The sequence below is a fragment of the Hyperolius riggenbachi genome, chromosome 7, assembly GCF_040937935.1.
Source record: "Hyperolius riggenbachi isolate aHypRig1 chromosome 7, aHypRig1.pri, whole genome shotgun sequence".
Taxonomy (NCBI): Eukaryota; Metazoa; Chordata; class Amphibia; order Anura; family Hyperoliidae; genus Hyperolius; species Hyperolius riggenbachi.
The window spans coordinates 86,760,951-86,784,538 of NC_090652.1; the positions used below are offsets into that span (position 1 = coordinate 86,760,951).

Below are 23,588 nucleotides of genomic sequence, written 5' to 3' on the forward strand. Positions count from 1 at the left end.
GTCAACAAGTCGGTCACTACCTCAAGGACTACCACAACCACCTTCAGGCCCCTTTTCCACTAGCAATCGCGCTGAACGCTAGCGATTGCGATTCAGCAAAAGTACAAAATTTTGCGTCGATTTCCCGATGTTTGTGATCGCGATTTTGCTATGCACTGCATAGCAAAATTGCGGCAATAATCGCTCCACTGCGCATTCGCGATTAAGTAAAAAACGAATCGCGGTAGTGGAAATGACCTACCGCGATTCCTATGTTAAAAAGCAAACCGTAGCAACTTGAAAATCACTAGCGGTTTGCGATTCAGCAATCGCAAACGCTATAGTGGAAAAGGGCCCTAGGGTTACCACAAATCGCAATCACAATTTTCATGCGGTTTTCACTAGATGGGAGAAACACAAGAAGAAAATGCAGAAAAAAATGCAGCATGCAGGAATTTTGCGATTGGGCAATATCGCAATCGCATGGCACTAGTATAAAAGGGTTCCTGCGATTTTCATTATTTTGCTGATGTCCGTGCGTTTACATGTAATTGGAAAACACTGCTAAATTGCGTGTAGTGAAAGAACAGTCCCAACTGTCAACCAGCTTCCCTACTCCTTTGTATACTATTCTGGCAACTAGACTGAGCATCTGCAGTCCAGTAGGTGCTTTTGTAAATAAAGGAAACACGTGAGAATCCCCAATGAGGAGATGGATTAGTCCAAATCAGATTTTCACTATTTACTTACTGTTAGTGACACAAGTACACTTACAAGTTAGCACTATTATGTCCAAAAGTGGATGTTCCAGTAACAGGAAATCTTTAATATATCGTAGGTGTCATGATTTTCTATATCACTGCTAGATGTACAATACATACTTTTATTATTATTCATTTATATACCGTTTCTGCAGCATTTCAGAGTACACTTATTTATGTCAATACATGTCCCTCAGAAGAGCCCACAGTCTAATGGCTCTAGCATAGTCACAGTCTACGGTTCTCCATACCACAGTCTAATGGCTCTAGCATAGTCACAGTCTACGGTTCTCCATACCACAGTCTTATGGCTCTAGCATAGTCACTGTCTATGGTTCTCCATACCACAGTCTAATGGCTCTAGCATAGTTACAGTCTTATGTTCATACCACAGTCTAATGGCTCTAGCATAGTCACTGTCTACGGTTCTCCATACCACAGTCTTATGGCTCTAGCATAGTCACTGTCTATGGTTCTCCATACCACAGTCTAATGTCTCTAGCATAGTCACTGTCTATGGTTCTCCATACCACAGTCTAATGGCTCTAGCATAGTCACAGTCTAATGTTCATACCACAGTCTAATGGCTCTAGCATAGTCACAGTCTACGGTTCTCCATACCACAGTCTAATGGCTCTAGCATAGTCACTGTCTATGGTTCTCCATACCAGTCTAATGGCTCTAGCATGGTCACAGTCTAATGTTCATACCACAGTCTAATGGCTCTAGCATAGTCACAGTCTAATGTCCATACCACAGTCTAATGGCTCTAGCATAGTCACAGTCTACGGTTCTCCATACCACAGTCTAATGGCTCTAGCATAGTCACAGTCTACGGTTCTCCATACCACAGTCTAATGGCTCTAGCATAGTCACAGTCTATGGTTCTCCATACCACAGTCTAATGGCTCTAGCATAGTCACAGTCTACGGTTCTCCATACCACAGTCTAATGGCTCTAGCATAGTTACAGTCTAATGTTCATACCACAGTCTAATGGCTCTAGCATAGTCACTGTCTACGGTTCTCCATACCACAGTCTTATGACTCTAGCATAGTCACTGTCTATGGTTCTCCATACCACAGTCTAATGGCTCTAGCATAGTCACTGTCTATGGTTCTCCATACCACAGTCTAATGGCTCTAGCATAGTCACAGTCTAATGTTCATACCACAGTCTAATGGCTCTAGCATAGTCACAGTCTAATGTCCATACCACAGTCTAATGGCTCTAGCATAGTCACAGTCTACGGTTCTCCATACCACAGTCTAATGGCTCTAGCATAGTCACAGTCTAATGTTCATACCACAGTCTAATGGCTCTAGCATAGTCACAGTCTAATGTTCATCCCACAGTCTAATGGCTCTAGCATAGTCACAGTCTAATGTTCATCCCACAGTCTAATGGCTCTAGCATAGTCACAGTCTACGGTTCTCCATACCACAGTCTAATGGCTCTAGCATAGTCACAGTCTAATGTTCATACCACAGTCTAATGGCTCTAGCATAGTCACAGTCTAGTGTACATACCACAGTCTAATGGCTCTAGCATAGTCACAGTCTAATGTTCATCCCACAGTCTAATGGCTCTAGCATAGTCACAGTCTAATATCCATACCACAGTCTGGGGGCCACTTTTTGAGGGTGAGCCCGTTAACTGACCAGCATGTTTCTGGGGTACGGCAGGAAACCCAAGAAAATACTGAGCTCAGGGTTCACAGTTATCACAGAATGATTGAACATTTGTTTGCATGCACTTTTTAACAAATTTTCAGAACAGCTAATTAAAGTCAAGGGGAAATCGCATGCAATGCGTGAATTTGTGCTATAAAAAGTAAGGGGTTATATTGAAAACGCAAACTTTAAAAGATCGAATCTCCATTGACTTTCCTTAGTGAAGATTTTTTCGCACATTCGCATAACTCATACAAATTTTAATGAGTGTGAACCCTGCCTAAGGTCTGGAACCCACTAGAAAGCGCAAAGCGCTAGCGATTTGTGACAGCGTTTTGCAAGCGATTTTGGGAGCGATTTCCCTGCTCCTGTACAATTCATTAGAATGTAAACGCTCCCAAAATGCTGGATGTCCTGCTATTGCAATTTGCTTAATTGCAAATGCTGTAGTGGAATCTATCCCATCCATTTACATTGGCAGAGCGTAGGGAAATCGCTAGTGATTTAAAGCGCTCCCAAAACTCTATTAAAAAAAAAAAACAAAAAAAAAAACCTGCTCTAGTGCGTTCCAAGCCTTAAAGAGACTCCGTAACAAAAATTGCATCCTGTTTTTTATCATCCTACAAGTTCAAAAAGCTATTCTAATGTGTTCTGGCTTACTGCAGCACTTTATACTATCACTGTCTCTGTATTAAATCAATGTATCTTTCCCCTGTCAGACTTGTCAGCCTGTGTCTGGAAGGCTGCCAAGTTCTTCGGTGTTGTGGTTCTGCTATGAACTCCCCCTTCCAGGCCCCTCTATGCACACTGCCTGTGTATTATTTAGGATTAGAGCAGCTTCTCTCTTATCTTTTACAAGCTGGATAAATCGTTCTCTGAGCTGGCTGGGCTTTCACATACTGAAGAATTACAGACAAGGGCAAAGCTGTTTGCAGGAAGAAACAAGCAGCCTGAAACTTCAGTGCATGAGAATTGCATGGGGAAAGAAACACACAAATGATCTCTTGAGATTCAAAAGGAAGGCTGTATACAGCCTGCTTGTGTATGGATGTATTTTCTATGTGTGGACATACTGTACATCAACCTACTTCCTGTTTTGGTGGCCATTTTGTTTGTTTATAAACAAACTTTTTAAAACTGTTTTTAACCACTTTTAATGCGGCGAGGAGCGGCGAAATTGTGTCAGAGGGTAATAGGAGATGTCCCCTAACGCACTGGTATGTTTACTTTTGTGTGATTTTAACAATACAGATTCTCTTTAGGCTGGGTACACACATCAGATAAAAGTCTTTGGAAAATGAAAGATCACAGACCAATTTTACCCCTTCTAATGTAGTATGAGAGCCATACCTACACAGTCTATTTTATTGAGCTGAACTCCCCATCAGATAAAAATCTTTGCAAGATACCTGTACACGAAAACGCTGCACACATCACATGCAACAGATCAGTATCTGCAAAAGATCAGTTCCTGCAAAAAATCAGTTTCTGCAAAATGCATTCATAGTCTATGATATCTGCAGATCCTCATACACACCTTGTTTAACTGACATTCATCTGCAGATCAGACAATCATCTGCAGATCTAAAGATTCATCCTGGTGGATCTGATCTGCAGATGATTGTCCGTTAACCTTCTTAGCGGTATGCGTGACACTGTGTCGGACACGCCGCTGCAGAGGTTTTCTTGCCGATCGGGACCCGCCGGAACCAATTTATTTATTTAAATATGTAATTTAGACACTAGCTAGCACTAGGCTAGCTTAGTATTGTGTGCCGACACCCCCCGATTGCCCGCTGGATACATTACCATGCTGGGATCCAACGATCGAGCAGCCTCCAGCTCAGCTCCGGTCCTCACTATGGGGAGGATCGGGACTGCGCATGACGTCAAGAACGATCCTCCCCATAGGGAAGACTGGAGCTAAGCGGGGAGGCTGCTCCTATCGCGGGATCCTGGCGTGGTAATGGATTCAGCAGGCAATCGGGAGGACTGGGGGGGCTTTGGGAAGTGCCGGCACACAATACTAGCTAACCTAGTGGTAGCTAGTATCAAAATTACATATTTAAATTAATAAATAAGCACAGGGGGAGGGTTGGGCATGGACAATGCAAAACCTCCTGAGCATCGTAACGCTCAGGAGGTTAAACAAGGTGTGTATGAGATCTGCAGATATCAGACTATGAATGCATTTTGCAGGAACAGATCTTTTGCAGATACTGCTCTTTTGAATGTCTACAGCATCTTGCAAAAATTTTATCTGATGGTGAGTTCAGCTCAATAGAATAGACTGTGTAGGTATGGCTCTCATACTAGATGGAAAGGGGTACAATTGGTCTGTGATCTTTCATTTTCCAAAGACTTTTATCTGATGTGTGCGTACCCACCTTAATGCTACATACAAACTTGAGATAAAGGTCTTTGGATAAGGCAAGATTACAGACCAATTTTACCCCATTCCGTGTAGTATGAGAGCCATACTCTACACAGTCTATTCTATTGAGCTGAACTCCCCATCAGATAAAATCTTTGCAAGATGCTGCACACAAAGATGCTGTACACATGCAACAGATCAGTATCTGCAAAAGATCTGTTCCTGCAAAAGATCCGTTCCTGCAAAAGATCCGTTCCTGCAAAATGCATTCATAGTCTATGATATCTGCAGATCTCAATACACACCTTGTTTAACAGACATTCATCTGCAGATCAGATCCACCAGGATGGGTCTTCAGATCTGCAGATGATTGTTAGATCTGCAGATGAATGTCTGATAAAGGGAGGGTTCACGGAGAAATAAAAATACTAATCCACTAACCTGGGGCTTCCTCCAGCCTGGGGCAGGCAGGACGTGCCCTCGACGCCACTCTGGAGGCTCCCGGTCTTCTCCGGGGCCTCACCCAACCTGGCCAGGCCGGCTTCCAGGTCGGGCTGGTGTGTGCTCCAACGTGCGTCTCACGCGGTCGCGCTGACGTCATCGGACGTCCTCCAGGCTGTTCTGTGCCTGCGCAGTACAGTCCGTAGGACGTCCGATGTCAGCGCAACCGCGTGAGACGCGCGTTGGAGCGCAAGGAGAATCCCGACCAGGAAGCCGGCCTGGCCAGGTAGGTTGAGCCACCGGAGAAGACCGGGAGCCTTCGGAGCGGCGTCGAGGGCACGTCCTGCCTGCCACAGGCTGGAGGAAGCCCCAGGTTAGTGGATTAGTATTTTTTTTTTAAACAACTCCGTGGATCTTCCCTTTAAACAAGGTGTGTATTGATATCTGCAGATATCATAGACTATGAATGCATTTTGCAGGAACGGATCTTTTGCAGGAACAGATTTTGTGCAGATACTGATCTGTTGCATGTGTACAGCATCTTTGTGTGCAGCATCTTGCAAAGATTTTATCTGATGGGGAGTTCAGCTCAATAGAATAGACTGTGTAGAGTATGCTCTCATACTACATGGAATGGGGTAAAATTGGTCTGTGATCTTGCCTTTTCCAAACACTTTTATCTCAAGTGTGTATGTAGAAATTAGAGACATGCATGGCCCCATGTGTTTTCAATGCGTGTGCTCTACAGGGTGAAAAATGTGCACTGCTTACTGTCATCAACGTTAGAGATTCTGTAACAAAATGTTCAGCCTTATTTCTTCTATCCTTTAAGTTCCTACACCTGTTCTAATGTGGTCTGGCTTGCTGCAGCCTTTTCTAGTTGCACTGTCTCTGTAATAAATCTAATCTTTCCTTTGTCAAGCCTTGCTGAGGCAGAGAGGAATGCACTGCTTTGCTGTGATAGGGAGAAGTTATACACACCTCCTCCATGCCCCCTGCAGGCTCTGTGTGTGTACTGTGTGTATGAGTCAGACAAGGTCTCTGCTCTCAGCCAGCGTCTGAAGGCTCAGAAGCTGTGACCTTGTGAACAGCTGTGAGTGTAGAAAGATCAGTTCAGAGCTGAGACAAGCAGCTAAGGCAACAAGTGGTGTAACATTCCAGAAATCAAATCAGGTTTGAAAGGAGCCTCTGAAAACAGGCACTTGCTCTGATGATGTATTTCCTGTTTGGCGGTCATCTTCATTGTTTACAAAAACAATGAATAAAACAGTGATTTTTATCACCAAGAAGGCAGCAGGAGCAGCGAAAAGGGGGCTAGGAGAAGACAACAAACAGGCTGGTACGTTTATTTATGTAAGATTTTCACAGTACAGATTCTAAAGTAACCTCAAGCAATATAAGCTGAGCATGTGAAGACAAAGTACTTGATCAAAGGTTAACTTCAGTGAAAACTGCATGAAAAATGCAATACTTTATGTCAGAGCTACAGCCAGGAGAAATACTACTGCTGTCAGGAGGAAGTCCCCCAGTGTCAGGATGAAACTTGGACCTTTCAACCTTACAGGCCTCTACAACTGAATACTCACCTAATGACGCAGGAAAATGGATCAAAGCAGCATCCCCCAACAACAAGAGTTCCCTAATCCATCTCCCTGCCAGCGGGAACACGCAACGTCAGGCGACGGGCGCGAACAAGAGTTCAGACGATCGTGGTACTTTGTGCGGGCGTTGTCGAGGATCTTAAAGTTCTGATTTGACGGGCGGGAACGAGAGTTCAAGCGATCATGGTACTTTGCGCGGGAGTCGTCAGGGATCTTAAAGATCCGATGTGACGGGAATTATTGCCGCGCATCACCAAACGTTGTTTATGCAATCTTGCGCCTGTGCCCATGTCGCAAGATCATGGGAACAATCGCTCCTTGCTAAAAAAAAAAAAAATAAAAAAAAAAAAAATCGCTGGTCATTGGAAAACCGTTACCATTATGTTATTAACTGGTTTAACCCTATATAGACACCTTTTTCTTCATTGCGTTAGGTCATCAGAAAAATTACGCAGTGAGTACAGGCCATAAGGGCTCATTTCCTCTAAGAACGAATTTGCAATGCAAATTTTCCCATTAAAAATGAAACCAATGAATGTATTTATTCTTAAAGAGAGTCTGAAGCGAGAATAGATCTCGCTTCAGACCTCATATATAGCAGGGGCACGTGTGCCCCTGCTAAAACACCGCTATCCCGCGGCTTAACGGGGGTCCCTGTCCCCCCAAATCCCCTCCGTAATGCGGGGGAGCGCTTCCGCATTGGGGCAGGGCTGACCGCCGGAGCCCTGCCCCACGCGCGTCTGTCAGCGTGTATCTCCGCCTCTCCCCCGCCCCTCTCAGTCTTCCTTCACTGAGAGGGGCGGGGGAGAGGCGGCGATGCGCGTCTGATAGACGCGCTGGGAGGCAGGGCTGCAGCCCTTAGCCCTTGCCTCCAGGAAGCAAAATCCGGCGACCAAGTCTGCGACCAAGGTTTGCGGGGGGTGGGTTGGGGGGTCAGGGACCCTCATTCAGCCACGGGATAGCGGCGTTTTAGCAGGGGCACACATGCCCCTGCTATATATGAGAGCTGAAGCGAGATTTAGTCTCGCTTCAGTGTCTCTTTAAAGGAGTTCTGTGTAATTAAAAAAGTAAAACGAGCTGACACTTACCTGGGGCTTCTATCAGCCCCCTGCAGCGGTAATGTCCCGCGCCGTCCTCTCCTGATGCGCCGTTCCCCGTGGCCGGTTCCCGTGTAATCACGCTAGTGATTACACTGCGGCTGCGTGGCCGAGCTCTTGCTTCCGCACGTGTCATCGGAGCTTACTGCGCAGGCGCAGTACAAGAAAACTTCGTACTGCGCCTGCAGTACTGCACGCTCTTACTATGAACAAGCCCTTAGTCTTGCTTACATCTGCTCCAAGTGACCTATCGTAAAATACAGTAAATTATTGAGGATACCTACTTTTGAGTAAAACCCCTCCCCCCCCCACCCCTTTCTTTCAAGCATTGTGGGAGACCAGGTATATTTTGTACTGGGTTTCGAATTCTCCATAAACAAAACATTCTACAATGATCACCTGGCAGGACTAAAGATATCACCTCCTGTGATACATTTCAGAATGTAAATTGGGGGTGAGGAAAGATTTTACAATGGGCAAACACCCAATCATTTATAAATGAATATTGTAAACCAATAAGCATTCTTTATGTGATTTTCACTACAGTTCCTCTGTAAGCAAGCAGATTTCAGAGTTTATGCAAATATATGTACATTTTTATGTAAATATATGCAGCTTGAAAAATGGACCAATCAAGTCCCACCCAGGTTTAAATTGATTGGTCCATTTTCAAGCTTCATATAGTCATAAAAATGTACATAAATTTGCATAAACTCAGAAGTATTTGCATATCCTTGATCATCCCTCTTGATAATGTAGTTGATCATCAAAATCTCTGTTTATTCTGCATAGGTTTATGTCAGAATCACTTTAACAAACCTGCATCCGAAATGTATTTTAATAAATTACATGGCTGTACCGATACACACACACACACACACGCCGCTCTCTCCGTGGCCCTGTTCATCCTCCGCAGCCCATTCATCCTCAGATCACCAACAGAAGAATCTAAGATGGCCACGACCCGGAAGTACTTCCTGGGTCACAGCTTACCTGCTGATTGGAGGAAGCGAGGGAGTGAGGAGAAGGAGGCGGGGGGAGCGAGCTGATGGAGGCGGGGGGAGCGAGCTGATGGAGGCGAGGGGAGCGAGCTGACGGAGGAGGGGGGGGCGAGCTGACGGAGGCGGGGGAGCGAGCTGACGAAGGCGGGGGAGAGAGCTGACGGAGGCGGGGGAGAGAGCTGACGGAGGCGGGGGGAGCGAGCTGACGGAGGCGGGGGGGGTAGGGGGGGGAACGAGCTGACCGAGGCGGGGGCAGCGGGCTGACGGAGGCGGGGGAGCGAGCTGACAGAGGCGGGGAGCAAGCTGAGTGAGGTGGGGGGAGTGAGCTGACGGAGGCAGGGGAGCGAGCTGACGGAGGCAGAGGAGCGAGCTGACGGAGGCAGGGGAGCGAGCTGACGTAGGTGGGGGGGAGCAAGCTGATGAAGGTGGGGGGGAGCGAGCTGCCGAAGGTGGGGGGGAGCGAGCTGCCGAAGGCGGGGGGGGGGGGGGGGGAGCGAGCTGACGGAGGCGGGGGGAGCGAGCTGACGGAGGCGGGGGGGAGGGGAACAAGCTGACGGAGGCGGGGGAGCGAGCTAACGAAGGCGGAGGGAAGGAGCGAGCTGACGGAGGCGGGGGGAGCGAGCTGACGGAGGCGGGGGGAGCGAGCTGACGGAGGCGGGGGGGAGCGAGCTGACGGAGGCGGGGGGGAGCGAGCTGACTGACGGAGGCGGGGGGAGAGAGCTGTCGGAGGCGGGGGGGGGGGGGGGGGAAACAAGCTGACGGAGGCAGGGGAGCGAGCTGACGGAGGCGGGGGGAGCGAGCTGACGGAGGCGGGTGGGGGAGCGAGCTGACGGAGGCGGGGGGAGCGAGCTGATGGAGGCTGGGGAGCGAGCTGACCAAGGCGGGGAAAGCAAGTGATTGACGGCTGGCAGGGCAAAAGGAGGCTAGTGACAATCAGATTGTCGCTAGATTGTCACTAGCTTTGAGGGGGGAGAGCAGAGCCCAGGGGTGACTGACAGCGGCACCAGTAGGACACAGAGGCATGTCTATGGGCAGAGAACATGCCTCATTGTCCTATAATCTATACTCAGTCCGCCTCGGGTACTCTTTAAAATCTCTTTTAAATCTGACTGGGGATTTCTGCCACAGGTAGTCGGTCCACTAGGTTTGGCTTCCTCCATTTATGTGAGGGCTAGATCACACTCAGCACTCGGAGCGCCACTAGCCCTTGATCGCGTGCCGACTTTTTAACAATAAGTCTCTCGACTCGCCGGCGATCAGCAAAGTGCTCAAAAATCGCCCCAATGTGAACCAGCCCTGAGAATAACTGTTAGTTTCCCTGAAACGTGTGTCTGGCTGAAGTCTAGCACATGGACAGCAGCCCCGATGCATCGCCAAGAGATCCATGGTGCTGGATCAATTTGGCAGGGCACATCATTGTCCTCCTTACCGTTTCCACATGCAGCTACATTGTGCACTGCATCACCGCCCCCTTACCCCGCACCACAGCAACAGAACGCTAGCTTACAAGTCACACAGTAGTTGACCCTAAACTTTCACCTCAAGGATAAGTCCCGATCCCTGGTGGTGACAGTAATCGGGTGTGTACACACCTTTCATTTATTCCAGAACCTTGTACATGTCAGATGACGTGGTATGAATTTAACTTCACCACCATTAAACCCCCCCAGAATTTAATGATTCTGTATTTTCCTGTGAATAAAGAAACTTCTTTATCTACATCTCAGGGATTTTGTATCCACAAGGATTTTTTTATTCCTTTAACCTCAGATTCAGCAGTCAAATGATTTATTTAGAAGGGAGTGTGCAGAGAAGTAGAGCTACCCCAGGGCAGCGAGTCTTGTTGTGAAAGGCTGAGGGGAACCAGCTGCACGGTAAACTGGGATAACATAGAAGCCTGAGATGCGAAAACAGACCAAACCACTGAAAACTCAGCACAAATCTCATCCCTAAGCCAGCCTGTAATCTCGGAAGGGGCCTTGTCCTGAACTACCCTGTGCACCACTTGCTTTAGGAACACACAGCTGCCTGCTCAGTGGCATGTCTACCCTGTGACATTTACATTTTTACAGTACTTTTGGCAAATGTCCGATCTTCCTGCAAAAAAAACAAAAACAAAACAAAAAAAAAACAATACCCAAGCAGATCGGGGTGAACCAAAACCACTAGGAAAGTATAGGGGACTAAAAGAGACCCAAAAGACCTCCAACTAAAAAAGCAATGCTTAGTGTGGTTTGCCTTCTTAAAACAGAATGTATATGCGATAATTCAGCTTTAAGGCCTGGTGCACACCAAAACCCGCTAGCAGATCCGCAAAATGCTAGCAGATTTTGAAACGCTTTTTCTTATTTTTCTGTAGCGTTTCACCTAGCATTTTGCGGTTTTGGGAAGCGTTTTTGGTGTAGTAATTTCATATATCGTTACAGTAAAGCTGTAACTGAACAGCTTCTGTAACAAAAACCAGGGCTGTGGAGTCGGAGTCGGAGTCGTGGAGTCGGAGTCGTGGAGTCGGGCAATTTTGGGTGCCTGGAGTCGGAGTCGGGAAAAAATGCACCGACTCCGACTCCTAATGAATTTGTAACTGTAATTAAAATAGAAAATATGATAAAATGTTCTATTTCTCAGATAATAGTCATTAAAAATAATGTATATATACAGTATATATACAGTAATAGCTGTGCTTAGTCCACAAAAATGAAATAAACCAATCAAAATTAGTTACTTGTGCTGCTTCAATAAAGCAGTCCCCGTATTTTTAAGGTCAGATATACATATCTGATTGTGACTGTATATATGATGTGTACACAGGAATCTCTTATATATACTAAATAACATCTATGCTGTAAGAATAAAGCCTGATGTGTAGCTGTGTCACTAATAGAGATGGTCAACGAGATGGAAATAATTCTGCATTGATGCTGATTTATGCAAATGTATGCACTCCCTTTGCTGATGAAATCAAATAATTTGATATGTTGTTAAAATCTGGTTTGGTGACTACAAATTAAAGGGTACCTGAGACGGATGAAAAGTAAAGTTTTATACATACCTGGGGCTTCCTCCAGCCCACTTCAGGCTAATCAGTCCCTCGCTGTCCTTCACCACCCGGATCTTCTGCTATGAGTCCTGGTAATTCAGCCAGTCAGCGCTGTCCGGCCGCATGCCGCTCCCACAGCCAGGAACATTCTGCACCTGCGCAATAGTGCTGCACAGGTGTAGTATGCTCCTGGCGGCGGAGTGTGTGCATGCGCACTACGCCTGACTGGCTCAAGTACCTGGACTCATAGCAGAAGATCCAGGTGTCGGAGGACGACAACGAGGGACTGATTATCCTGAAGGCGGCTGGAGGAAGCCCCAGGTATGTATAAAACTTTAATTTCATCTGTCTCAGGTTTACTTTGTTACACAGTAGTACTATACTCTACATATGCACTCCCCACAGAGCTGCAGGGAATCCACTGAGAATGCTGTGCACATTGAACACAGAGGTGTTGTCTGTTTACAATCTCCTCATTCCCCTGCAGAGTACCTGCACATCATTCTTACATGTACCCACACTTACATTGCCTAGGGCCTGATAGATGTTCTTTGTTCCGGTTTGTACCTTTTATAAGTACTCTTACCAAGGACTAGTTTTAGTCTAAAGGGAATAAATATAGTAGTCTACATATCCTTCTCACTTCAGTTGTCTTGTAAAATTCCTAAGCGTTGGCAGTTAAGAGACGAATTTCATGTTACATACTTTTAATCAACAAAATTGTAATATGCAAATTAGAGGAGTCGGAGTCGTGGAGTCGGAGTCGGAGGAATCCTAAACTGAGGAGTCGGAGTCGGTGGATTTTTGGACCGACTCCACAGCCCTGACAAAAACGCCTGCAAAACCGCTCTGAACAGGCATTTTTCAGAGCGGTTTGCGTTTTTCCTATACTTAACATTGGAGGCAGAAACGCCTCCGCAATCTAAAAAATGCCTCACCCCGGAAGTATGCGTTTCAGCAAAACGCCTCCCGCTCTGGTGTGAACCACCCCATTGAGATACATTGACCAAGCGTATCCACAGCCGCAAGCGGCTGCAAAAACGCCAAAAAACCCGCTTGGTGTGCCCCAGCCCTAAGTGAGCAGCTGTGGAAGACTATCCGCATGAGAAATATGTCGGGCTCCTACCAACTTACTCAGAACAGGCTTAAAGTTAAATTAAAGTGAACCATAAGCGAGCTAATAGAAAATGGCCATGCTTGACCCCGTTGTTCCAGTGCTGGGTCCCTTTAAGTATATATGACAAGGGCATGGTTTCGCTCGCGTCTGTATATGAGTGTAACTGTACTGAGAATGCACGAGTACGGTCTGCACCTGCACAGTAGCAGGAAGCCGCCCCAGCATGGCCTGTTTGTACTAATGTGCAGGCACTGACCATACTCGTTAATCATGCGTGCGCAGTATGGCCACGCCCATACACAGGCGGGACCATGGCTGTGAAGAAGAAGAGGGTCCTGGCCAGCACCAGAGGGTGGGTAGGACATTGTAAGCTTCTAGACAACAGGTTTTCTTTAGGTATAAAGGAACCCTAGGTGAGAGACTTATGGAAGCTGCCATATTTATTTCCTGTTAAAGTGAACCTAAAGTCAGTAAAAAAAAACGAGATTAACTCACCTGGGGCTTCCCTCAGCCCCCTGCAGACGATCGGTGCCCTCGCAGCTCCGCTCCGATGTCCCAGGACCCGCCGGCGAGCACTTCCGGTTTCGCCGTCACCGGCCGACAGGCATGGGAACGCGAGTGACTGTTCGCGTTCCCAGCCTGTATATCGCCCCCTATGCTGCTATTGCGACCTCCTCCGAGTCTTTCTGGTCAGTACAGTCTAAATCACACACCTGAAACAAGCATGCAACTTAACTTGTCAGATTTGTCATGGGCAACTGTTCTGCATGCTTGTTCAGAGTCTATGGATTAAAGCATTAGAGTCAGAATATCAGCAGGACAGCCAATGTGCATTATTTAAAAGGAAATAAACATCTCAGCCTCCATATCCCTCTTACCTCGGGTTCCCTTTAAGACAAGAATGCACGATGCTGAAAGAAATCTCTCACTATCATCACATGACCGACACGTGACTCTTGTCATTACAGATATCAATGCATACGTGTCACAAGCGGCTCAGGCAGTAAACAGGTGACCACATGTGCAGTACTAAAGTGTACTAAAGACTAGATGCCACATAATCGTGAAATTCTGTTTATTGCAATAAGTGCACTAAATCCAAATGAGAAGTAAAATATGAACCACAATATACCCAGGACAGCACCACAGTAATCATCCAGCAAACAGCACAGCCCTCACTACCTTAGACCAAACACTGTATTAAAAATATATACAATGATATACAGTACAGAATAGGCAGGCAAAAGCAGGAACAAAGCAGAAAAAAACAACTTTGTAGTCAAGTTATAAGCTATAGGTCAGAAACACAGATAGTCTCAAACAGAAACCCTAATAAAGGATGTCCACAAGAGGTGCATAATTATCCCAGGCACATAAAGAACAGCTGCTGTGAATATACAGCGATTCTGAGCTCCAGATACCACCTGCAGGTGAAATGGTGAATTACCAGTCTGCAGGAGGCCACCTGATGGTGGGCACTGGAACTTCATCCAGTTCTGGGCACGCGCTGCCACCAGCAGGAAAAACAAACACTGCATCATTGGTGACAGTGAGTATACCATCAGAAAGAAGCTGCACAAATGACTTTGGTATAGAGAGGGTGAATCAGGGGAAACCATCAATGCCACACTAGTTTTCCCATGAACACCTGGGTGCTAATTTAGCAAAGCTGGTTTTTTTGCCCCCTGCTGGACCCCAACTCACCTAATTTACATGATACATTTTTAAGAACTAACAAAGGATAAAATAACTAAAAACTTGTCAAAAAAGTAATATCACACTTAGGTAATTTGGGACCTCCTAATTTGTGTATTATTTTCCTGCTTGCAGCTGAAAAGGCATTTTATTAAGGTGTATCAACATCTACCATGAGAGAACTAAAGGTACGGCAGCCACTGATAAACCCCCCCGACCAGCATTCCGTCCTAACGGATCACTTCAGCCAAGTGATGGGTGATAGCATTGTTCTCTACAAACGAGTGAGCGTCTGCACAGCCGCAAACCTGCAATGTCACTTGCGGGATCAGATCCCGATCCCCATTGGGCGACATTGATTGTGTGTATGGCCCTTTAGAAGAAATGTTAATTGAATCAGGACCCTGGAGTTATTTGTTTACAGTAGCAGAAGATTCATTTGGTGAAAACCGAAGATAGCATATAACCAGAAGAACACTATACAAACAAACTGTAAAGCAAGGCGGTGGAAATTTTATGGTTTGGTACAAGTTTGCAGTTTCAGGACCTGGGCAGCTCTCCATCATATAATCCACTATGAATTCTTTAAAGAGATCTGAGGTGGGTTCTAAGAATCCTAATAGCAGACAGAGGCTGGCTGTGCATATAATCACCAGCCTCTGTGCTATATACCGTCCCTCCAGGGCCCCCCTGCACTCTGCTCTGCCCCCCATAAATCACAGCCGCTGTCGACACGCAGCGTGTCCCCAGCTAACTGTTTACAACTGCCTATCAATCTCCGTCGCTCCCCCGCTCCTCTATAGCTCCGGTCCCCGCCCACGTCCCTTCCCTCCAATCAGCAGTGTGCGATTCAGACACTACTGACCAGAAAGATGAGCAGGGCTGCCAGGCAACTGGTATTGTTTAAAAGGAAATACCGGTAGTCCTCGGGTTACAGACGCCCGCTTTACGAACGCCCCGCCGATAGCTCCGCTCCGTCGATGATGTAACCCTGAGTGCGGAATTTCGGCGATTTAAATGTTTTTAAGTACATTTACATTGATCAAAAGACGCCATGTGTGTGTGGGGAGGTGAGCAGATACCGCACACCTCCTATGTCCTGGCGTCACCCTCCGCCTCTGCAAAACACCTCCATGTCATTAAACAGATCCGTGCCATCTGACGCAGGCCAGGAGGCGACCTGGCATACTGCGCATGCGCAGTACAGTATCCGGGTTAGAAGGCGCAGATCTGTTTAATGACACGGAGGTGTTTTGCGAAGGTGGAGAGTGACGCCAGGACATGGGAGGTGTGCGGTATCTGCTCACCTCCCCACACACACGCCATGTCTTTAGATCAATATAAATGTACTTTAAAACACTTAAATCGCTGCAATCCGGCGCTGTCTCGACTTAAGGACGGATACAGGTTAAGAACGCGCCTACAGTCCCTATCTCGTTCGTTAACCGAGGACTACCTGTAAAAATGGCAGCCTCCATATCCCTCGCACTTCAGGTATCCTTTCAATCATCATACAGCTTAAAAAAATTCTACATAAAGGAATGGGACAAAATTCTCCAAGTTGATAACCGGGAGGTAAATCAGGCCAAAGGGCAATACTATGCATCAGAATTTAGGGATCGTTCACACCTAGAGCGTTTTCGTTGTTTTTTTTTTTAAACGCCGGTGATTTTGAAAATGGCCTTAAAGCGGTATCGTCACCATAAAAATTTCAACAGCAACTGGTCTGAGTGTATTAAGTGATAAAGATGCTAATCCTGCATTCAAAACTTGCAAAACTTTTTCTGCTGTTATGATTTGGTGTTATCATATACCTTATGAGCACTGGCTCTTTAGTAGTCGGTGCCAAAGAATTGCATGCTGGGGGTTCTTTTTATCTATAATGTATTCCTCCTCTTCCCTTTATTTCCCTACCTGCTGCTTATCTGAAACCTAATCCCCTAATCACTTGTGTTTACAAGCAAGGCTGAGGTGACTCAGCGATTGGAGGAGACAAGAAAAAAAAGTTAAGGGCAGAAATGACATCACGAGTTAGCCTTTGCTGTGGGCAAAAGACATGGCCCCCACCAGGAACAGAATTCTCGTCATTTACTATATAACATTCACTGAAATCAAAATGTGGACAGTACAATACATGTGTTATGTAAGTAGATCAAGTATTTATCTACTTACAGTGGTGTGAAAAACTATTTGCCTCCTTCCTGATTTATTATTCTTTTGCATGTTTGTCACACTTAAATGTTTCTGCTCATCAAAAACCGTTAACTATTAGTCAAAGATAACATAATTGAACACAAAATGCAGTTTTAAATGATGCTTTTTATTATTTAGTGAGGGAAAAAAAATCCAAATCTACATGGCCCTGTGTGAAAAAGTGATTGCCCCCCTTGTTAAAAAATAACTTAACTGTGGTTTATCACACCTGAGTTCAATTTCTGTAGTCACCCCCAGGCCTGATTACTGCCACACCTGTTTCAATCAAGAAATCACTTAAATAGGAGATATCTGACACAGAGAAGTAGACCAAAAGAACCTCAAAAGCTAGACATCATGCCAAGATCCAAAGAAATTCAGGAAGAAATGAGAACAAAGTACTGTAATTGAGATCTATCAGTCTGGTAAAGGTTATAAAGCCATTTCTAAAGCTTTGGGACTCCAGCGAACCACAGTGAGAGCCATGATCCACAAATGGCAAAAACATGGAACAGTGATAAACCTTCCCAGGAGTGGCCGGCCAACCAAAATTACCCCAAGAGCAAAGAGAAAACTCATCCGAGAGGCCACAAAAGACCCCAGGACATCATCTAAAGAACTGCAGGCCTCACTTGCCTCAATTAAGGTCAGTGTTGACGACTCCACCATAAGAGACTGGGCAAAAACAGCCTGCATGGCAGATATCCAAGGCACAAACCACTTTTAAGCAAAAAGAACATTAAGGCTCGTCTCAATTTTGCTAAAAAAAACATCTCAATGATTGCCAAGACTTTTGGGAAAATACCTTGTGGACCGACGAGACAAAAGTTGAACTTTTTGGAAGGTGCGTGTTCCGTTACATCTGGCGTAGAAGTAACACAGCATTTCAGCAAAAGAACTTCATACCAACAGTAAAATATGGTGGTGGTAGTGTGATGGTCTGGGGTTGTTTTGCTGCCCCAGGACCTGGAAGGCTTGCTGTGATAGATGGAAGCATGAATTCTACTGTCTACCAAAAAATCCTGAAGGAGAATGTCCGGCCATCTGTTCGTCAACTCAAGCTGAAGCGATCTTGGTTGCTGCAGCAGGACAATGACCCAAAACACACCAGTAAATCCAGCGCTGAATGGCTGAAGAAAAACAAAATGAAGACTTTGGAGTGGCCTAGTCAAAGTCCTGACCTGAATCCTATTGAGATGTTGTGGCATGACCTTAAAAAGGCGGTTCATGCTAGAAAACCCTCAAATAAAGCTGAATTACAACAATTCTGCAAAGATGAGTGGGCCAAAATTCCTCCAGAGCGCTGTAAAAGACTTGTTGCAAGTTATCGCAAACGCTTGATTGCAGTTATTGCTGCTAAGGGTGGCCCAACCAGTTATTAGGTTCAGGGGGCAATTTCTTTTTCACACAGGGCCATGTAGGTTTTGAGGGTTTTTTTCTCACTAAATAATAAAAAACATTATTTAAAACTGCATTTTGTGTTCAATTATGTTATCTTTGACTAACATACTTAACGGTTTTTGATGAGCAGAAAAATGTAAGTGTGACAAACATGCAAAAGAATAAGAAATCAGGAAGGGTGCAAATAGTTTTTCACACCACTGTATATATGTGTTTTTTCCCCTGGAATAGTATGGCTGATCCTACTGCTTTAAAAGCGCTTGTGCAATGATTCCCTATGAAAGTGTTCACATATGAGCGGTCGATTGCAATCCGCTCCCCAAAGCGCTGCCTGTACCATTTTCAGGGCAATTTTACTATAATAGTAGGAATAGGGAAATCACAAAATGTTTAAAAAAGCGATTTGTATAGCGATTGCCGCAGCTCTCATGAATAAATACATTGTATTTATTCATTTCCGGGTGAAAGAGTTCATTTCCTATGGCCCCATTCACACCTAAAACTGCGAAATGCCGGCGATTACCGCTAGCGTTTTGCGGGAGTGATTTTTTTATGCAGAAAAAAAAAATCACTGGACACTGCAGTGTTTTGTGAGTGATCGCGATTAGCGGTGCTATGCATGCTAATCGCGATTGCAAATTGCGAAACGTCGGCAAAACGCTGCGTGTTACGCGTTTGCGGTTAACGCTAACCACAAACGCGCACTGCCATAGGCTTACATGGGCTAGCGGTTTTTAAAAACCTCTAGCATTTTGCGCTGAGCGGGAATCGGACCTTACTGACGTCAGGAAGTGTGAAAAAAAATGTTCTGCAAAAGCACTTAGAAAGTGTAGGGAAGGGCAATTTTAAAAATCCCCCAAAATTGCTCAGCACATGAAAAAGCGCTGGCGATTTATAATGTGAACATAGCCTAAAGGTTTATTTTACACAAAGAAATGGCATCTGTGTTAACATTTTGTTAAATAAACGCAAAAGTTTTTTTTTTTCGTTTTTGTTCTATTATATCACCTTTAGGCCTCGTTTACACTGTACACGCTGCCGTGCACATTTTTGGCAGTGTGTATGGTATGCGACACGCAAACACGGCAGAAGTGCACAGACAGCACTTTTGGTGTTCAGACCGTATGCACTGCACTACCACAATGTTGCATATATTTTTGCCGAGCAGGATCATACACCAGGCCCCTTAGGCAGTTGCTTGGGGCCTAGTGCCTATCAAGGGCTCCACCTGCCACCCTTCTTTGACCTTTCTTCGCTTCAGCTTACCAAAAGGACCACAAAGGGGTACCAAATCTACTACCTTCCCTATAGCCCCACTACATCTTAATCCATCTCTGTTTTCGCCAAAGCGCAGTGCTGATCCCATTCACTGTAATGTATGGGATCAGCAGCACATGGCAACGCTGATGGCAGTGTGATCAGGCGCGTTGTGTTCCAATCACACGCCCATCTGTGTTGCCTAATGTGAATGAGGCCTTAGCCTTAAAGAGAACCTGTACTGAGTAAAAATATTTAAAATAAACACGAGGTAACTTCAAATGAACATTGCATAGTTACCTTGCCATCAGTTCCTCTCAGAAGCTCACCATTTTCTTCTGACAATGATCCCTTCCAGTTCTGACAATATTTTGTCAGATCTGAAATATATCAGTTGCTGTCAGTAAAATATCAGTTGCTGTCAGTTATAGCTGAGAGGAAAACTGATGTACCAGGTAATGTCCATGTTTCCCTATGGCTCAAGTGGGCGATGCTACAGTTTAACTGTGTGCTGACCAGAAAGCTGTTATGGGTAATGGCCATTTTCAAAATGGAGGACGGAAAATTCCCTTGATCACAGTGAACAAACAGGACGCGGGACGGGAGAAAGACACTGAGGAGTAGACTACATGGGAGGTAAGTATGACTTATGTATGCTTATTTTGACTTTTAATGTTCAGTTCAGGTTTTCTTTAAATACTGTTTAACTGAAGATAAATAGTAGTGCGTTTGCATATGTAAAAAGAAAAAACAATGTACGTGGCTTCTACTTTTTCTAATGAATATATACATGCATTACTGTCAGATGCTCATGTACAATACTATAGAACAGCGAACTTGCCTGAAAGGGTGACGTTTTGAAACTGGAGGACATAGCTCAACAGCACCACCTGGTGGAAGGAAGCATATAATATATTACACAGAGAAAACTCCATCAAAGCAGTATAAAACCCTGATATAATATTCAATAAAAACATGTTTTCCTACTTTTTATAAGCCATACGGTTAGCATATTTGCTTTTGTGCATAAGTATTATTATTCATTTAGAAATTATACATTCCTAAAATACACTAATTTTACTCTGAGAGCTGACTTTGCATTTTATTTATAACTGCTTTATTCATCCTCTAACTTAATCAGAAAGCATTTGTGCTTGTCTCACTGTCTTTGTGACACCTAGAGTTGGGCGAACAGTTCGGCTGTGTTAGCCGAACTGTTTGGCTGCCCAACCTGTCATTTTGATCTGGCTCTTACTACTTCCGGGTCGCAATGACCCGGAGTAGTACGTCTGCGCTGGCCCGGCGGAGCGCGTCCTAGATCGCGCTCCCGTTGCCGGGCACTCTCTGCGCATGTGTGTGACGTCGTGCGTCACACACATGCGCAGAGAGTGCCCGGCAACGGGAGCGCGATCTAGGACGCGCTCCGCCGGGCCAGCGCAGACGTACTACTCCGGGTCATTGCGACCCGGAAGTAGTAAGAGCCACATCAAAATGACAGGTTGGGCAGCCAAACAGTTCGGCTAACACAGCCGAACTGTTCGCCCAACTCTAGTGACACCCTGTGGTGTGAGAGAAGGCTTTGTTTACATTCCTGACTTGATACAATTTAACACTAGATAACATTATGTAAAGTTTCGGAAGTGGCCAGCTCTGCTGGAAGGGAAGCTTCTAAAGCCCTGTGTTAACCCTTTGAATGCAGTTCTAGTAAAAAAAAATATGCTGGTTGTATATAATATGCTGTAAATAATCTTTTAGAGCAAAGTAGAAATGCTGGGTTTCATTCCGCTTCAAAGAACAAAAATCACTGTGCTCATCAGGCACAGACCCCAGACCTGCTACACATATATTTAATCGAAACCAGAAACGTACGCGCAAGAGCCGCGGCAACAATTTGGGTGCCCCTAAGGAGCCCATGTTAATATCAGTAACAAATGGTAACTGGGGCACCGGAGGCCCCTGATAAAATAGCAGGCACTGGGGCGGCCCGCTATACAAAAACTGCGGCTACAAATAGCAGCATGGGTAAGAGGGGGTGGGGTCGGTTAGGGACCATGTGGGAGAGGGGGGGGGGGGTCAGTTAGGCATTGGTGGGGGGTCATTTAGCATTAGGCATCGGTGAAAAGGGGGGGTGTCAGTTAGGATTAGGCATTGGTGGGGGGTCATTTGGGATTAGGCATCGGTGAAGGGGTCAGTTAGGGTTAGGCATTGGTGGGGGAGTAATTTAGGATTAGGCATCGGTGGGGGAGTAATTTAGGATTAGGCATCGGTGAAGGGGGAGGGGTCAGATAAGGTTAGGCATTGGTAGGGGAGTAATTTAGGATTAGGCATCGGTGAAGGGGTCGGTTAGGATTAGGCATTGGTGGGGGAGTAATTTAGGATTAGGCATTGGTGGGGGAGTAATTTAGGATTAGGCATCGGTGAAGGGGGAGGGGTCAGTTAGGGTTAGGCATTGGTGGGAGAGTAATTTAGGATTAGGCATCGGTGAAGGGGTCAGTTAGGGTTAGGCATTGGTGGGGGAGTAATTTAGGATTAGGCATCGGTGAAGGGGGAGGGGTCAGTTAGGATTAGGCATTGGTGGTGGAGTCATTTAGGATTAGGCATTGGTGAAGGGGGAGGGGTCAGTTAGGATTAGGCATTGGTGGGGGAGTAATTTAGGATTAGGCATCGGTGAAGAGGGAGGGGTCAGTTAGGGTTAGGCATTGGTGGGGGAGTAATTTAGGATTAGGCATCGGTGAAGGGGGAGGGGTCAGTTAGGGTTAGGCATTGGTGGGGGAGTAATTTAGGATTAGGCATCGGTCAAGGGGGAGGGGTCAGTTAAGATTAGGCATTGGTGGTGGAGTCATTTAGGATTAGGCATTGGTGAAGGGGGAGGGGTCAGTTAGGATTAGGCATTGGTGGTGGAGTCATTTAGGATTAGGCATTGGTGAAGGGGGAGGGGTCAGTTAGGATTAGGCATCGGTGGGGGAGTAATTTAGGATTAGGCATTGGTGGGGGGGAGTAATTTAGGATTAGGCATCGGTGAAGGGGGAGGGGTCAGTTAGGATTAGGCATCGGTGGGGGAGTAATTTAGGATTAGGCATCGGCGAAGGGAGAGGGGTCAGTTAGGATTAGGCATCGGTGGGGGAGTAATTTAGGATTAGGCATCGTGAAGGGGGAGGGGTCAGTTAGGATTAGGCATCGGTGGGGGAGTAATTTAGGATTAGGCATCGGTGAAGGGGTCAGTTAGGGTTAGGCATTGGTGGGGGAGTCATTTAGGATTAGGCATTGGTGAAGGGGTCAGTTAGGGTTAGGCATGGGTGGGGGAGTTATTTAGGATTAGGCATCAGTAGAGTTGAGGGGTCATGTGAGAATAGGGTTAGGTTTAGTGATCGTAAAATATCAGTAAAATTTACAGATATTGTACTATTGCAATTACCACTGCCCCATAGAATATTGTTAATTTTAACAATATTGTACTAGTCGGCATCTCTCACACCCATTTTTCCAGGTACCTTTTTTTCCCCAGGTATGCCAATTATCTCAAGTTTATTGTCAGTTGCGGTTTACTTTAAAGTGCCTACACAAGCACCATTAAGCTAACAACACACTGGATGATCTTTAGTCCGATCGACAACAGAATGCATTGTTCTTCTACTATCCCCGCCCGCCACACCCTACTCTGTCATGTGCAGCACAATGTCCCTCCTCCCCTCTCCATAGCAACAGATGTGTCACTAGTCTCTAAACTAGTGACCAATGTGTTACCGCACTTGACCCTGAACTGTTGCCTGTCAGTATTGAGTCCAGATCCCTGCAAGCGACTCGATCCTGCGGGTGGCACAGCGGGGAATGAGTGCTGTACAGACGCGTCAATCTAGTATATGGCTGGGCACACTATCATGTAGCCCATTCATTAACTTCACCTAAATGAGAAGATTAGATGGCTGTTGTGTACAGAGAGTGTGTTTCGTGAGGTGTAGTC

At 45.8% G+C, this 23,588-nt stretch overlaps 1 protein-coding gene across 14 annotated transcripts in view; it reads right to left on the minus strand.

The window, feature by feature from the left end:
• ASB8 (ankyrin repeat and SOCS box containing 8) overlaps positions 1-23,588 on the minus strand; it is a 183,269-nt gene that overhangs the window by 143,979 nt on the left and 15,702 nt on the right. For 12 of the 14 annotated variants that reach the window (XM_068244241.1, XM_068244245.1, XM_068244243.1 and 9 more), the window contains exon 2: positions 20,469-20,517. The exons of the other annotated variants lie outside the window; for them this stretch is intronic. The gene's annotated coding sequence lies outside the window, so the exon portion shown is untranslated. The remainder of the gene's footprint in view (positions 1-20,468; positions 20,518-23,588) is intronic. 14 annotated transcript variants of the gene reach the window in all.